This window comes from Triturus cristatus, chromosome 5_2 (genome assembly GCF_964204655.1).
Source record: "Triturus cristatus chromosome 5_2, aTriCri1.1, whole genome shotgun sequence".
In the NCBI taxonomy this organism is placed as follows: Eukaryota; Metazoa; Chordata; class Amphibia; order Caudata; family Salamandridae; genus Triturus; species Triturus cristatus.
The window spans coordinates 636136838-636153050 of NC_140588.1; positions in this window are offsets into that span (position 1 = coordinate 636136838).

Here is a 16213-nt window from a genome sequence, read left to right on the forward strand (position 1 = left end):
GGCGTAAAGTCACTTAGCATTTAAAAAACCGTACAAATTCACTGAAAAAACCATAGGTTTCACACACGTTATAGTTAGGAATTAGCATTTAAAAAACCTTGCAAATTCACTGAAAAAACCATAGGTTTCACACATGTTATAGTTAGCGGAAATTTTACTGATAAAAAACCAATGAAATTGCCCCGTTATAGTTAGTGCTGGCAACTATAACTCACGCGACCGCAATCTTCTGCTGATGACATATGTGTCTTTATGAAAAAAAAATATTTGTAATATATGTATAGCTAAAAATGTATGGAAGAAGACATGGGCAAATAAGTGTCTAAATACAGTATTAGCATCAGCAGAGGATTGCGGTCGCGTGAGTTATAGTTGCCAGCACTAACTATAACGGGGCAATTTCATTGGTTTTTTATCAGTAAAATTTCCGCTAACTATAACATGTGTGAAACCTATGGTTTTTTCAGTGAATATATATATAGATAGATATGTACCTTGGGACCTTATGTGTTAATTTAAATGATTGGTTTTAGGACATTGTAGGGGAGGCAATAATTATTTTATATACCTATTTCATTCTATTGATCATTTTAATTATGTAACTGGTCTCTATATCTAACTGTCTTTTTGACTTTGATGAATCTTATTTCAATGCTGAATGGTTTATGGAATTTTTTATCCTTTTATATATTTATATAATAGGATTTTTTTTGTATCTTTCAATCTTAGTCTCCATCAATTGATCGCCTATGTGTTGTTTTTTGGCACTAGTAGCACTTGTCACTTTTATGTCTTCAAGTACTGTTGCATTAAGCACCTTATCTAATAGAGTTGGACCAGCACTACTAGCATTTGTCACTTTAGATTATCAAGTACTGTTGCATTATGCACTTTATCTGATCTTATATTGTTGATTGCCTCATTGTGTTCCAAGTAGCACCAGTCACTTTATGTCCTTCTACTATTGTTGCATTTATGCATCATAACACATTATTTTGTTTGAATTTTTAGTTGGACTATCGTGGAATAATATTAATTCTTTTTGAAAAAAAAAAATTTTTACCCACATGTTGGGTTCCTTTTTTTATTATTTCAACACGGTGAGCACTTTATACAAATATCAATATGATATATTACATCAGGTGTTTTGACGCTAAGGAGGGGGAGAAAAAAGATATATGCGAAGTATATTCTACTGATATAAATATATGCATTTAGGCTTTAAGTCTGTCACTTACAATGCAATATAATGTATGGAATTGTGAAAATTGAATTTCCATTTCAAACGCATTGTCTTTACATCGTAATTCCTGATGTTTACATGTTTTCTATGTCTATTGAAAAAAGAAAAAACTGTTTGTACTTGCACTTTAAATAGTGGGCTTGCATTGATGCGTGGTCAGGTGATCAAGGCCACTGTGACGGCCGAAACGCGTCCTGATATCCTACGTGGGGATTGCAATTAAATAAACAATTTGTTTGGCACTACAAGAGGTCTGCGCTCGTGATTCCCTTCCAGGGAGCTTCTTTTACGAGTGGTTAAGATATATATATATATATATATATATATATATATATTCAATGAAAAAACCAAAGGTTTCACACATGTTATAGTTAGCTGGACATTTCACTCGTAAAAAACCAATGAAATTCCCCCGTTATAGTTAGTTCAGCTAACTATAACTCGCGCGCCCGCAATGCACTGCTGATTACGTCACATATTACATCACTCGTGACATGGTCAGCGACATCACTCATGACATCACTGATGACATCTCAAATGACATCACTGATGACATCACTGATGACATCATCCAGTGAATGTGTGTTTTTCTGAAAATTAAATATGTTTTATATATGTATATCTAAAGGTCGATGGAAGAATAAATGGGTATATAAGTATCTAAATGGATGATTTGTTTTTGAAAAATTGTTTGTGTAACTGACTGATTAAGTGTATCATAGTGAATACATGGCTTAGTAAGTAATGTTAAATATGTAAATATCTGTATCAGTCTCTCACTTTGTGTATAAGTGGCTGCATGGGTTGGTGAGTAGCTACATGGGTGTCCATAAAGGTTATTAGTTGGTTTTTTGAGTATCAGTCTGAGTGTCTGCATGGTTCGGTGGGGGGTATTACGTAGTGCATAGTTGCATGAATGAGTGACTCACTGTTTGTATGTGTTGAAGACAGCATGTGTGCAGGACTGTATGGGTGGATGAGTGTGTGTATGGGTGTGTTAGTGAGTAAATGACTGTCTCAATAGTGTCTTTATGAGTAACTACATATGTTTTAAAGTAGTATATGTGACTATTGGTGTATATAAGTGAGTATATGTGAGAGTGAAAGATTGAAAGAGTTCCTATATGAATAAATATGTGTTTCTATAAGTGATTGTTTAAAAGACTAAGTATGTGTACGTTTCCGTAGAAGTAAGTGTGGTGGTGTGTGTATAACTGTATATGCAAGTAAATGTAAGTTTGATTCTTTATTAGCATGAGTGACTATGTGTGTGAGTAACTCTATGGATGAGTGGCATTGTGTAACAGGATGTATAGGTGTATGAGTACATATGATGAGTGAGTACATGTATGAGTGACTGTATAGGACTGTTGGTGAATGAGTGGATGTGTATGTGGATCTTAGAATTACTAAAGAGGTTGTTGTAACTGGTATTGGTATGTCCATTGTTTTGAAAATTGTAGTCTCTATTTTTGAATGTGTGTATCAAAGGTTATATTAGGGTGAGAGGAGGTCTGCCACTCTATCACAAGGATGATGTCATCAGTGATGTCATCAGTGATGTCATTTGAGATGTCATCAGTGATGTCATGAGTGATGTCACTGACCATGTCATGAGTGATGTAATATGTGACGTCATCAGCAGTGCATTGCGGGTGCGCGAGTTATAGTTAGCTGAACTAACTATAACGGGGGAATTTCATTGGTTTTTTACGAGTGAAATGTCCAGCTAACTATAACATGTGTGAAACCTTTGGGTTTTTCATTGAATTTCTAAGGTTTTTTAAATGCTAATTCCTAACTATAACGTGTGTGAAACCCATGGTTTTTTCAGTGAATTTGCAAGGTTTTTTAAATGCTAATTCTTATATTTACCTTTTTTTTTTTTTCTTTTTTTTGCAATGTTTTTTACATATTTTTATTTTAATTTTATATCCTTTTTTAAAGACTATGGTTAAATTTTAAAAATTCTACAATATATTTTTTATTTTTACCTTTTTTTTAAACTAAACAGGTAAGATTTAGTAGTATAACATAGTGAATCTTTTTTTCCCTTTTCTTTTTTTTTTTTTTAGTATTTTTTTAATGAGCGCGTACGGTAAGCGCACGTCATGCTTTTAGTACGTTAGATTTCTACACTGTTTGCGTTCAGTTACGCAATTTGCGTAGACGTGCGTCACGCGCATGCGGCGCGTAACGCGTACGCTGCACGCGCATGTAACGCGGAAGTGAAGGGGCGTGCCTGTTTTGCGCATGTGCGCGTGCGCGTGTCTTTTTTACGCGCAAGCGTACTTTTACCGTAAGCGCTCCGTAAGCGCACCGTAAGCGTAACGTACACGCACGTTAGGTCATGTGATCAAGAAACAACACTTTTGATTGGTTTTTACTACTTTCAGTTCTAGAACTCTCCTACACCACACCCATTCCCCTCATTTCTGCTTGTGATCCCTTAGGAGAAGGAGCTGAGTTGTCTTTGTGATACGATGGCAGAACAGCAGACCTCTTCTGAGAGTGAGGCTAGCAGCACTACCATGAGGCAGAGAAGGAGGAAACAAAAGACCTCTTTCATATGGGAGTATTTTTCTTTTCCAGAGGGCCAGAAAAAGGTAAATGCACCTTTAGTGACTTGTAAGCTTTGTGACCGTGTACTTTCAAGAGGGAATCCTAACAAGAAGTATTCCTTCGGGAATCACACTATGTTGAGACACCTTCATGATGTACACGGTAGGACATATGCTCGACATACTGGAGGAAACCCTTCAGTAAGTCAACCAAGCACATCCACAGCAGCTCAGCCTGGTCCATCATCTGCAGGGCCGAGTCCATCTTCGGCAGGTCAGCTGAGCCCTTCATCTGTGGGGGGAGCATCTCCTTTTTCTGGTCCTCTGGAAACTAACCATCGGTTTGCGAGGGTTACAATGCGGTGCGCCACTTGTTATGGTCTAATTTGTCATAGGGAGACCAGTGCTGCCCTAGTTAACAATAAAATAGACCAGCACATTTGTCCTACCGACTAATATTCCCATTCTTTCTTTCCTCTGTCCCTGTACGAACACAACGGCTCTTTTAAAAGCCAACCTTACCTTTCAACATTTTTTTAAATATTTTTTTTAACTTTTTTTTGATTTTTTTTTTTACCGTACGCGTACGGTACGCGTAATTTTTTTTTTTTTTTTTTAAAAACACTAAAAATCAATTATCACATTACAAGGTCCTTGAGAGACTACAATGAAAAACTGAAAATGTGATTGTGGAGAAGTGGAAAAAAGGGACCATGAAATTTCTGACTTACCATACCCACTCAAAAAATTATTTATTAATTAAAATATAATTTTAATTGCTATAAAAATGGTTCAAGTTTTCGAAAATGTTCTTTCTCAATCTGAAAAAAAAGAAAAAAGTATTAATATTTAATAAAACATTTTATAATACAGTACACATATTTACATATTTTCCAAAAACAATTTTTTGCCTTTTTTTTTTGCTGTTTTCAGAATATATTGCATTTCACTATAAATCGTGAAAGCAATTGCATTCATCACTTAACAGCGGGCAAAAAAAAAATAACAATCTCAAAGATTGTTTAAAAAAAGCCCAGAATCTCTTCTCAGTTAAACATAACATTATCGAAATGCAAAATATTATTCATTAAAAATATCATCTAATAACAAAAACTATTTCTAAAAAATACCGTCTGACAATTTTCTTACAGAAGCATAATCTCAAAAATAATATATCTCAAATAAATCCACAATACATCTAGTTTCCTTTCTTTTAGGCCAAATGTTAATTTTTGAAATTATTTTTTGATTAAATTTCCAACGATAATCCAATAAAATTCCAAAATTTAAATTGTACAGATGTTACCGATTCTCTCTAAAATTTTGGTTTCCGAAAGATTAATTAGGATTTAATTAAGTCCACAATACAATTGGATACCTTTCCTTTAGGCCAATTGGTAATTTTAAAAATCTTTTTTGATTAAATTTCCAACGGTAATCCAATATAATACAAAAATTTAAATTGTACAGATGTTACCGATTCTCTCTAAAATGTTGTTTTCCGAAACATTAATTAAGAATTATATAAGTCCACAATACAATTGGTTCCCTTTCCTTTAGGCCAAATGATAATTTTAAAAATCTTTAAATTTGAAAATTCCAATGGTAATCCAATAAAATGGTAAAATTGTTTTGTACAGATGTTGCCAATCCTCTCTAAAATTTAGGTTTCAGGAAGATTAGATAGGAATTTGCTAAATCAAACGGCAAACGTTGCTTAAAAACCAATTGACAATCATTACACATTGTCCAGCCTTTTTTACATTTTAGATAAACTGTGTAATGACCAGAAGTTACAGTAGGTCCATCATGGAAAATTATTGCAACTGTTACAAAAGTTTTTCCTGAAATTGATAATTGCTGTCCTGTAAACTTCTTTATTAAAGTATCCAATTTTGAACCATCAGCTCTACATCGTTGCATCATTAAAATTACATACTGTCCGTATTCCTTTAAAATTAACCTTGAAAACATGTCAGATTTACACTCACCGCATTCCATGCTATGATTAGCATCTTTAACTAATTTAGCAAAAGAGACTGTTTTACTCTCTGGCAATGTTAAATAAATAAACCTTTCAGAATCAACATTAGAGCCACATGTATTGAAACAGTTTTCACAACTATGTTCTCATTTATAAGAGAGACCAAACAAATTTTCAATGTGTACACCTTCTTCTTCCAGTACCTGAAGAAAATACAACAAGAATTCCTGTGCGTCTTGCTGTACATTTTGAGAAAACTGTGTACATCCTGAACATACATCTAAAAGTTTTCTAATTTCAGTAGCACTTTCTATTTGAGTTTTATCATTACTCAGCTTTTGAAAAAGGAGACTCAACTCAGAACAGAATCTTTTTCTCTGATTTACTATTAACTGCTCTTGCAAACTTTCCAGATAAAATGCAACATTCAGCACTACATTAGCGTAGCAGTTCACACCAGAGCTATTTTCAAAATGACATCCTACAACCTCTTCTTCATTTTCCTTTTTCTTTTTGCTTGCAATTACATCACTCCTCTTTTTTTTCCTCCTCTCTACATCCTCATTACAGATATTCTCATTTCTCCTTTTACGAGAAACTACACGTTTCTCTAACACAGGATACTGACCTAAATGAGGAGCATAGGTTCTTCTTAATCTATTGTACTCCTTTACACAATTTGCATCAGCACTAACTTTTGAATCATCAAAGTCTATCATGAATAAACCAGATAATGTTTTCACTCGTGACAAAGCTACATAAGCCATACCTTCTTTGAACACAGTTGAACCAATGTTTACAAATGCACAATCTACAGTCAATCCTTGAGACTTGTGAATAGTTACAGCATATGCTAGAGAAAACGGAAACTGTTTCCTTTGTACATATAAGTCTTTTACAAGCATGAAACGAACTGAACAACGACAAATGTCTATAACTTCTTCTATCTGATCAAATTTTATTTTTAAACATTCAATTCCATCTTTTTTCTGATAATTAATAAAACCCACAACTCTTCCCATAGCTCCATTAACTAAACCTTTTTCAACATCCAAATTTCTCCTTAAAAATACTCTACAGTTCATGCAAACATATAGATTTTTTTCTAATCCAGCAGTTTTGGAAATGTTCTTCTCTAGTGAATCCAATTTATTTTTCAGTTTGCCTGTTAATGTGATAGTAATTCTTCTATCCTGAATTTTGTCCACTGCTTCCAATTTCCTGATATCTTCCTTTTCCAATTTCAAAAGCTCCTCATTGAATATTGAGCATTCACGTAGAGTTGGCATTAAGCAGATGACACTTTTCTTTTCTGCAATGTTCTTGTATATCTTCTCTGCAACTATTTCTTCCTTTGGAAATAAATTATGTAGCAACCGACTCTGTAATGCTTTTGTGCCAGCTTCAGTGAGTAGTCCAATTCTGATATCTTTCAGAATACTTCCATATTCTTCATCGTTTGCTTGTCTCATATTAGTAGTAAGTTCCTTGTACTCAAAGAAGGACCAAATATTTGCATTACCGATGCTTCCCACTGACTTCTTTGTGTCTTCATGTGTCACAGTATTAAACACTGGTTGTCCTTTAACTGGAGTAAGCTGTAGAAGATCCCCAAAAACTATGACATGTTTTCCACCAAATAACACGTCATAGTCTGTCCTTAGAATTTGCTGCATTCTTAAATGCACAAAGGCAAGCATTAAGTTTGATACCATGCTCACCTCATCAATAATGAGAACTTGCATCTTCTTCAATACTCTTGAAACTTCCAAGCATGCTTCTCCAGTTAGCTTGTGGTATTGTATTTTGTTCTCATGCTCCACTGGTAACATTAGCAAACGATGTAAGGTGATTCCTTTTATGTTATATGCTGCTAACCCAGTTGGAGCAGTAACCACACAAGACAAAGTAGAATCCGTTTTTTGCTGTAGGTAGCTTCTGATGACTTTTATTAGGAAACTTTTTCCAGTTCCAGCTTGTCCGCTTACATACATCCTGATTGGATGAAATGATGTGCATGAGCACTCTTTTTTTTCATGTAGTAATCCGTGATCAATTTTGTTTCTGATTTCTTCATAAATTTGTTGCTGCTCTTCATTCAGTTGTCTTTCCAAATTTGGTAAGTCTATAAATTCTTCTTGAGCTTGATTCATAGCCGTTTCCACTTCATTCATGGCTATTGCAGCTTCATTTTCAACGATTGGTTGTCCTAGGGGATCTTGACTGAGTGTTCCTGAACTTTGGCTGTCTTGAGAACTGTCTCTAGCTACTTCAGCTGCAATTGTAGTTTCCTGTTCAATTTCTTCATTTAACATTTCCACATAAGTTGTGAATGTACTGCATTGTATGCTGTCTTTGCAAGCATTAAATGAATCTTCATAGCTTTGAAATTCTCCCAGTAGTTCGTCCTCTGTACGCCATGGTTTAAACAGCTGTAAAAGAGCCAAGTAGTAAAATTCCTTTTTGTCAGTAGTGTCGCAACTCAGCTTCCTGTGATTTATCAAACTTCCTTTTGTTTGCTTCACCAAACACCCTTCCTCACCAATGACTTTATATTTTCCATTGTTGATGTCTTCTGCGGCTTTCCGTGAATAAATGTAGTTCTGCAGCACTTCATAGAGACACATGTTCTCCAGATGATGACTTCTATTGGGATAATATGTGTCCAACATGTTTGATTTCAAAATATCTGTACTTTCTGGGTCATTCTCGGCCAAATATTCAATTTCTCCAACAGATTTCAGTACCCGATTTCTCATTGCTGCAAGGCCTAAACTTGCCCAAATTCTTCTTCTTGATTTCGAGTAGATACTTGCAGAAGATAACCTATCTGAACATTCGTAGGATCCAATTTCTCGATGCGATAACATCTTTAAACTGAAACTGTACAGCTTCTTACTGACAGTCTTCTCGTGAGAAATCTCTTCCCACATTTCCTTCAATTCACTTTTTTCTGATTTAGTAATGTAAGACGTTACATATCGAGCAACAGCAATGGAATTGTCAGCTACATACTGTATATCCATGTTAGTATTCCACATGGATAAAATGACTGGGTTGTAGTCATTTATATTTTTTGATTCTTCTTTTCTTTTAAGGTTGTAGGTATTCTTAGGTGATTTTCTTGTAATAGTATGTCTCACAGATGACATAAAACTGTTTACTCTTCCATTTGAAAGAACAGGTCTAGGAAATCCAAATCAACATTTAGTGTAGTATTTATCTTTGCTCTTGTATTTCCGTCAACAGTATTTTCCACACCGATGACTTTGGAAACGTAAAACTTGCTCCTTTAACTTTTTCTCTTCTGTGCTTTTTGGTATAGCACATGTTGCATATTCTTCAATGAAAGATAACACTGCTTCATCAGTATCTGTTCCAAACTTTGGGGCATCCTTGATCCACAACAGCATATGAATATGAGGAGCACCTCTTGCCTGGTACTCTTTTCTCCAAAAGAAATCTTCTACTTCTCCAAGAGGTGGATTTTTTTTATTGCAGATGAAGGACATCATAGCCTCAAATCTATGATTGAAATATCTGCAAACATTAACCGGATCCAATGAGCACAGTTCTCCAGCTGTCTTGTATTTGATGTTTTTAATGTTTGAATTTGCCTCTCGTAGAAAATCCAGTAAATCATCCCAAGCGTACTCAGCACAGCTTAGAGTAAGGAACCATGTTGGTGTTCCTAAATTTCGTAACATGCATTTTAATTCACCATGGCGTCGGTACCAATATTCATTTGTCCCACGCTGACAAGCCATCAGATTGATCAGTTGTGTTTCCAAATGATCATCTCGGTGCTGCACTTTCTCCATAAAATCCTTAACAGACACATTTTGTAAATGTACTCCACTTTTTAAAATGTGATTTACTGCATATGATAATGCAGACAAGTCGCTTTCAAATAAAAGATGGAATAAATAAGGAATACTTTGTCGAAATCTTGGATCTTCTGCATATAGTCTTGTAGTCCGATACTCAGAAGCTGGAATCTGTTCTGGAAGTTCATCGTATCGTCCTCCTTTTCCTGTAGGAAACAGCTGGGGAAAACATCGAGCTTCCAAGCTCTCCTCCCATACACTCACAGGAGTTCCTTTTGCTTTCTTCATCTGAAACAGATCAATATTGTCTCCCATAACTTCTTTTGAATGAAGAGGATGCATGCTAAAATGTTCATAAACTTCTTCTTCCTTTGACTTGTCCACTTTTTCAATTTGTCCAGTTGGTGTTTCTGTGTCTTCTTGTAAATCTTCTTCTTCTTCTTCTATATAAATTGATTCATACCATTTGTTATTCCTTTTCAAATACAAATTTGCTCTTTGTACTTTCCGTACGTCTACCAGCTCCTGCCAAATCTTCTTATTCTTTGTAGGTACACCATTAACCAGAATAACTAATGGTTTAGTTTCCAAAGTATCTGCATTAATAGTTTCCATATTTGTTTTCAAATCCAAGGGCAAATACACCACTCTTCCTTTTAAACCTCTTACTAAATCTGAAGGAGGTAATTTACCAGTTTTTGGCTCCATACGCACTATGGTCTGGAATGGATGAACACATTGAATAAGTATAGACTCATATGTATTTAATTCAGAAACTTTGGCAGGAATAGCATCCAATTCTAAATTATTATGTGCAGCTCTGGTCGGCATTCTATTTTCTTCTAATTTGTTGTAACAGTATTTACAAATACGCTGATCTTCACCCAATTCAAAACAATTTTCAAGAAATATATATGTGGCAAAATCCTTCCACTTATAATTATCTTCATTTTCACTTTTTCTGTAGAGATCAACATACCTGGTTTGTTTTCTATAATGAGTTCTGCGGCAACAAATACAAGTAATATTTGGTCTTTCATTAGAGATTATTGCAAATTTTGTTATGTGATCATTAAATGTCTTACTTACAGAGGGTTCTACATTCTCTTCCACTTCTTCCTCATTTACTGTGTCCTTTTCTGCACTGTCTTGTTCAGGACCAAAGTAACAAAACTGAATTTCATCAATAACCTTCTCTACATCTGATACCGATCCACGGAACAGAGCCCTATTCAATTCATCTAACTTTATTGCTGGACTTTTAGCAAAATACAACCGTCTCACAAACATTCTCATTTCAGTATGATGAACAGCCAGCATCTTAAAATGATGAAAAACACTTTTACACACTTTTCTAGATAGACAAGCCAGAGAATGACCCTGCAAACCAGTATTCTCTCTCACTCTGCATGGATCTAGACTTTGAAGCACCTTAATCTTCTGTTTTACACTTTTTTTACTATATTCTCTTAGAAACTCACGAAATTTATCAATAGATTCCTGACGCACAGTGCAAATACTACTACAATTCCAAGTGTACACTGAGGCTTTAGGACGTCTCCCCATAGCCTCATCCGCCATCACTTGTACCTCATCTCTTGGAACCATTTTCTCCTTCTTCATTATACAACCATTTTTCACTTCGTAAGCACGACCTCTGGTGTCAACTGCATGCAGCAAACTATTACTTTGAAAATAACTCTCTTCATTAAAAAAAGGATCACTACTTGAACTATGCATCCATTCTCCTAAAAACACTTTACAAAAGTTTGTTCTTTTCACTTCTCTTTTCCTTTTGGTTTGTGATTTCAGTACATTAACCATTTTATCTAATGTACGCATCCTATTCAAAATTAAAATGAATAGTTTCCTTTTTAATTCTAATGCCTTAGCTGCAATGGCTTCAATTTCTTTTTTTCTCTTATAAAATTTAGCCTTTTGCTTATATTTCTTCACATCCTTTATCAAATTGGACATAACTCTTCTCTGAAACATTTTTCTACGTATCTCTTTAAACGCTGTTTTTCTGTTTAAATTAATCTTTATTGTTTCTGAAGGTATATTTGCATTAACTAAATGCTAAATTTTTTCCTGTTCTTTTCTATTTAAAACATTCTTTCCAGTACAGACATTTTGTACATTTTTCCTTTTTTTGAAGATGTTCTTTAAAAAACTATTTTGTCTGCTTACCAGAAGACTTTCTCTTTTTCCCAACATGAGCATCTCCAGCTAACTTAGGTCCTCCAGTTGTCTTCAAATATAGGTTTTTTTTGTGGTTTTTCCTTAGTCTGGATTTTGTAGGCATCTTAAATTTTGTTCACTGCTCTTCAGCGATACCTGAAAAAAACTAAAAAAAAAAATCTTTATTTTATTTAAATATATTACTACATTTTTTATGATCTTTTCAAATCTTAAAATACTAAGTACCCCTTTCCTACAAGTGAAAATCACAATAACACCTTCACAAATTAAATATCTAAAAACAATTCCTGTGTGCACACAGAGTCATGGTTTGAAATTAGGCAAAAAACGAAATTTCTTTGGCAATTGGAAAGCACACTTCCTACTGCTTTTTTGGCAAGTGATAAGTACTTTTACAATCTGACACATTTCTAATCCACTTTTCAGATTCTCAAAAAAGCACATGTCCAAACAGCTTTTTCAGACCAGAAACATCTATAACCTGGGTGACTGACTACACTCCAGCAAGGGCAACCAGCCTTAGTGATGCTGAATGTATTTGCATTACTAACTGCAACCTCAAACCCCACTCGTTGTGATTACTGTGCATGATTCCACAGGGTAAGCAGCTGGGTGTGTGCTAAGAGTCTGCTTCTGCACAAAAAAAATAGTTCCCTCTTTCCTACTAATGCAACTGTAAAATTACCAGAGCAATATGCAAAAAATCTCTGCCTGTAATTCCTCTTTGCACGCAGAGTCATGTTTTCATATTAGTCAGAAAACGAAATTTCTTTGCCAATTTGAAAGCACACTTACTACTCTTTTTTTTGGCAAGTGATAAGTACTTTTACAATTTGACACATTTCTAATCCACTTTTCAGATTCTCAAAAAAGCACATGTCCAAACAGCTTTTTGAGACCAGCAACATGTGTAACCCGGGTGACTGACTACACTCCAGCAAGGGCAACCAGCCTTAGTAATGCTGAATGTATTTGCATTACTGACTGCAACCTCAAACCCCACTCGGTTGTGAATACTGTGCATGATTCCACAGGATAAGCAGCTGGCTGTGTGCTAAGAGTCTGCTTCTGCACAAAAAAAATAGCTCCCCCTTTCCTACTAATGCAACTGTAAAATTACCAGAGCAATACGCAATAAATCTCTGCCTGTAATTCCTCTTTGCACACAGAGTCATGTTTTCATATTAGTCAGAAAACTAAATTTCTTTGCCAATTTGAAAGCACACTTACTACTCTTTTTTTTGGCAAGTGATAAGTACTTTTACAGTCTGACACATTTTGAATCCACTTTTCATATTCTTAAAAAAGCACATGTTCAAACAGCTTTTTCAGACCAGAAAAATCTGTAACCTGGGTGACTGACTACACTCCAGCAAGGGCAACCAGCCTTAGTGATGCTGAATGTATTTGCATTACTGACTGCAATCTCAAACCCCACTCGGTTGTGAATACTGTGCATGATTCCACAGGATAAGCAGCTGGCTGTGTGCTAAGAGTCTGCTTCTGCACAAAAAAATAGTTCCCCCTTTCCTACTAATGCAACTGTAAAATTACCAGAGCAATACGCAATAAATCTCTGCCTGTAATTCCTCTTTGCACACAGAGTCATGTTTTCATATTAGTCAGAAAACGAAATTTCTTTGCCTATTTGAAAGCACACTTACTACTCTTTTTTTGGCAAGTGATAAGTACTTTTACAATCTGACACATTTCTAATCCACTTTTCAGATTCTCAAAAAAGCACATGTCCAAACAGCTTTTTGAGACCAGCAACATGTGTAACCTGGGTGACTGACTACACTCCAGCAAGGGCAACCAGCCTTAGTGATGCTGAATGTATTTGCATTACTGACTGCAACCTCAAACCCCACTCGGTTGTGAATACTGTGCATGATTCCACAGGATAAGCAGCTGGCTGTGTGCTAAGAGTCTGCTTCTGCACAAAAAAAATAGTTCCCCCTTTCCTACTAATGCAACTGTAAAATTACCAGAGCAATACGCAATAAATCTCTGCCTGTAATTCCTCTTTGCACACAGAGTCATGTTTTCATATTAGTCAGAAAACGAAATTTCTTTGCCAATTTGAAAGCACACTTACTACTCTTTTTTTTGGCAAGTGATAAGTACTTTTACAGTCTGACACATTTCTAATCCACTTTTCAGATTCTCAAAAAAGCACATGTCCAAACAGCTTTTTGAGACCAGCAACATGTGTAACCTGGGTGACTGACTACACTCCAGCAAGGGCAACCAGCCTTAGTGATGCTGAATGTATTTGCATTACTGACTGCAACCTCAAACCACACTCGGTTGTGAATACTGTGCATGATTCCACAGGATAAGCAGCTGGCTGTGTGCTAAGAGTCTGCTTCTGCATAAAAAAAATAGTTCCCCCTTTCCTACTTATGCAACTGTAAAATTACCAGAGCAATACGCAATAAATCTCTGCCTGTAATTCCTCTTTGCACACAGAGTCATGTTTTCATATTAGTCAGAAAACGAAATTTCTTTGCCAATTTGAAAGCACACTTACTACTCTTTTTTTTGCCAATTGATAAGTACTTTTAAAGTCTGACACATTTTGAATCCACTTTTCATATTCTTAAAAAAGCACATGTCCAAACAGCTTTTTCAGACCAGAAACATGTGTAACCTGGGGGACTGACTACACTCTAGCAAGGGCAACCAGCCTTAGTGATGCTGAATGTATTTGCATTACTGACTGCAACCTCAAACCCCACTCGGTTGTGAATACTGTGCATGATTCTACAGGATAAGCAGCTGGCTGTGTGCTAAGAGTCTGCTTCTGCATAAAAAAATAGCTCCCCCTTTCCATCTAATGCAAATGTAAAATCACCAGAGCAATACCAAACAGCTTTCTGTGACCAGCAACATGTGTAACCTGGGTGACTGACTACACTCCAGCAAGGGTAACCAGCCTTAGTGATGCTGAATGTATTTGCATTACTGACTGGAACCTCAAACCCTAAAAGTATTCCTTATTTATACCAGTACACCTTAATTTATGGTGAAAACATAGTCCATATTATTTTACATGTTCCTCACATTTAAATTTCTCCCAAAACACAAAATGATAAACACAACTTCAACAAAAGGAATTCCAATGCTATTATTCATTTCTTAATTTACCATATACATCCCCTCTTAAACTCTTAACTCACCTTTAAAATTAGTTAGTTGTGAAAGAAATGTGGCACTCAAACAGCAGATTATCAGAGCCAGGATCTCTGTTCTGTACACCTCTCTCCTCTCAGCAGAACCAGATAATGCCAAAGTTTCCCTCTCTTTTTCCACACATATACATGTTAGGTTCAAATCTCAGTGCTTCCCCCTTTTTTTCAAATGTAATCACACATTTCTATTGGTTGAAAACCAACCCTTTTCAAAAAGTACCCTTCCCCCAACTTGACTTCAGCCTAGTACCCTTCCCCCAACTTGACTTCTGCCTGCTACCATAGCAACAGCTCATGGAACACTGCTGTCTACAGTCAGGTCAGAAGTTCACCATACAATGTTTCATTTTCAATGAGCAAGAGTGCTTGACTTTTCTAACCTAACAGCAAATCCATACTAATGTTCTTTGGTAACACATTTTTCTGTACCAATACAAATCATGCTTCCATAAATTGACACACACAGCCTAGTTTTTAGTGTAGAATGGTATGAAACAGCCAATGAGTTCATTTTATTTAAAAAAAAATATGTATGCCTCCATTTCCAAACTGTCTTTCATTTCATTTTCCCATTCTACTGAAATACACCTCCTGAGTGCATCCAGATCTCCTTGGAAGATGTTCACAGTGTGGATTGTAGGGCACAGCTATGTCTTCTGGAGTGAAAAGTTTGCAGAGAAAACAGGTATGGTGAGAGACCTTGCTTTGCCAAATGTAGACATTAAATGGATTGGTCAGAGAGGGTTAAAGTGGCACCAATTAATGCCATTGGTGAAATCCTTCATGCAAATCCAACACCCTGACCTCATAATAGTGCACTGTGGTGGTAATGACCTAGGCACTTTGACTGGGGTAGGTCTGGAAATGCTTATGAAGGAGACCTTTGCACAACTGTTTTCACTTTTCCCTAAGACTGCCTTTGTGTTTTCTAACATATGCCAAAGGTAAAAATGGAACTGGTCCAATCATTTTTGTCCACAAATTGACAAAGCAAGAAAGCACGTCAACAAATCTGTTTCTGCTTTCCTCCGTGACTATGGTATGGGTTCCATTTACCACAACAACTTGCGTTACGACATGCAAGACATTTATAGAGGAGATGGTGTACACTTCACTGATGAAGGGAACAGAGTGTTCCTCTTGAACCTTAGACTCTGCATCGGTACTTACTTGTAGGTACCACTAAAAAATCACTTAATAAA